Genomic DNA, 2,540 nt, shown 5'->3' on the forward strand with positions numbered 1-2,540 from the left:
TACAACTCCTGATGGATCTTCGGTTATTTAGGATAGTGATCTTGAGGACATGGTATTAGACGTCAGCAAAAGAAGTAAAACTCTTCATATATTCAATGTCTAGATTACAGGTTGAACTTGTTGAGCCTGCAGTAAAAGGCACAGTTAATGTTCTGAAGGCATGCTCTGAGAAAATATTATGAGAGTTGTGTTTGTATTTTTCTGTTGCTACTTCTGTCTTGAACCCCAATTGGCCGAAGTCCATAAACTCTTCATATATTCAATGTCTAGATTACAGGTTGAACTTGTTGAGCCTGCAGTAAAAGGCACAGTTAATGTTCTGAAGGCATGCTCTGAGAAAATATTATGAGAGTTGTGTTTGTATTTTTCTGTTGCTACTTCTGTCTTGAACCCCAATTGGCCGAAGTCCAAATCGATGGATGAGACTTGTTGGTCTAACTGAAAATTCTGCAAAGCAACAAATATAGAGTTTGTGAATTTGACTTCTGTGTAAATTTAAGATTATTATTCATATTCCTTGCATAGGATATGTAATGTTGGTATAGTAATATATGATCTGTATATTGATTACTTAATTACTTGAGCAGTATGTTGTCTGATTGAGTTAGTCCTTATAATATAAATTCAGATTTGACTCTTAAGTGCTTATTTTGTTAGAGAAGCTCCCCATCTGAATGCGTTTTGTGGTTCCAAATGCATGCAGAACTGGTACTGTTAGCTGAGAAAGAAGCTTGGTCATATGCAAAGCAAAGGGGAAAATATATGGTAACTGTGCTCCCAATACTTGTTATAGGGTCAATGTTGTAGAAGACAACAAATGCAAGTAATTTGGTTCTCATTAAGCTGCTGAAAGGTACCAAGAAATCGTAGTTATACTTCACTATTTTAGTGTTTCTGCATCATTTCTTCTTCTTCTACATTTCTTGCATGAGTTGCTTTGGAAATAATCAGAATTCACTTTTCCGCACAAGCTTCTTAATTATTTTTTCCTTGTAAGCATGAGCGTACATTTAGCATGCAGATTGTCATTTCACTTTTGTTCCTTACAAAAAAATTGACACAGGATGGTATTGTATCAGTTTCTTGAACTGAGTATTAGATTGAAGGCTATTAAGCTGATGTGTGTTAGCTGGATTGTTTATAGTCAAAATAATATTTTTCTCCTGATGTTTTGTTCAATTTGATAACGTTCCTTCTTGTAAAAATACCAAGCAAAAATCCTTTATGGTGGCAACTACAAATTCAACTAAAGTCCTAATAAGAGTTGCTTCTCTGCAGATAGCTTTTACTTTTGTTGTTTATCCATCATTAATTCTTGCTTATAAGGGACAAGCTGCGTATCTTTCCAAGCATCACATTATTGAAAGTGATTACCACATTAGCTTCTATGTATCAATACCTGGTACATTTTTATGTTCACACACATGGTCATTAAGGAAAATCTTTCGATGATGAACATTCCTGAATCGTCCATGTAAGACTAAATCTTAATGTAGTAGTTTACTTAATTCTTATTTTTAGTTTAAAGTAGTTTTTGGTATCTAATTATTTTTAAGTACAATCCATTATAATTTCACTTCATCTATTACAGGAAAGATATGAAGAAATATTATGAGAAAAAATATTTTCAGAATTTGATATTGATCAAATTGAAGATATTACCAAGCTGTGGGGGGAGGAAAAAGCGAAGACTATTTGGTTTTGGATATGAAGCAAAAGGCTACTACTTTGGACGATCTTGATTCCTTAGTTGATGATTGCAATCTTGATCAGTTGTGATACTTTTGACGATCAGTGCATTGATTTTTGATGGTCTATTTTATTGAAAATGTTTAAAATTGTGCAACAACAATATACACTTGATGGATGTGGGTTATTTTAAGAATAGTTTGTAGATGTTTGGACATAATTGTGTTTAGATGGGTGTTGTGATACTATGGATGTTTTGGACATAATTGTGTTTAGATTTTGCTATCTTTGGTATTATGGATGATGTGGGTTCTTTTAAGGATAGTTGGTAGATGTTTGCAATGGATTGAGGAAAACACAAAAAATTTGGGACTAAATATAAAAAATTTTAGCAACGGACTAGCAATAAAATATTTGGTCACGAAATAATCAAAATAACGAAATACAATATGAAATTAGTAACGGCACTTATAAATAAAATTACTAATTTATTCGTTGCTACAAATGGCAACGGATATAATTTGTCTCTATGACGTTGCAAAACTTGCAACGGATTTTATTTTTTCCGTTGCTAAATGGTTAGCAACGCGCAAAATAGCAACGACACATATTCCGTCGTTGATCCGTTTCTAAATTGATATAGCGACGGATATATGTTGATTAGCAAGGTTTTCGGTCTGTTGCTAAATGCGATTTTTTTTGTAGTGAATCTGAGGACCTCTTTTTTACTATGTATAAAAAATAGAAAATCGTAATAAAGTGGGTTTGGCATCTTATGCTCTCAATTTTTTAAAATTTAGCAAAATCACCAAAGTTGACTAATTTTTCTAAAACGTATATTAAATATGGGG

General features: G+C 32.7%; 1 long non-coding RNA gene across 1 annotated transcript; it reads left to right on the forward strand.

Moving 5' to 3' along the window:
* The first annotated feature begins 589 nt into the window (after nt 1-589).
* On the forward strand, nt 590-1,918 carry LOC124891562. The gene is made up of 2 exons (XR_007049743.1): nt 590-853; nt 1,592-1,918. It is a non-coding gene; the product is annotated as an uncharacterized LOC124891562 (long non-coding RNA).
* The last annotated feature ends 622 nt before the right edge of the window (nt 1,919-2,540 follow it).

Source organism: Capsicum annuum, unplaced genomic scaffold (assembly GCF_002878395.1).
Source record: "Capsicum annuum cultivar UCD-10X-F1 unplaced genomic scaffold, UCD10Xv1.1 ctg37420, whole genome shotgun sequence".
Classification (NCBI taxonomy): domain Eukaryota; kingdom Viridiplantae; phylum Streptophyta; class Magnoliopsida; order Solanales; family Solanaceae; genus Capsicum; species Capsicum annuum.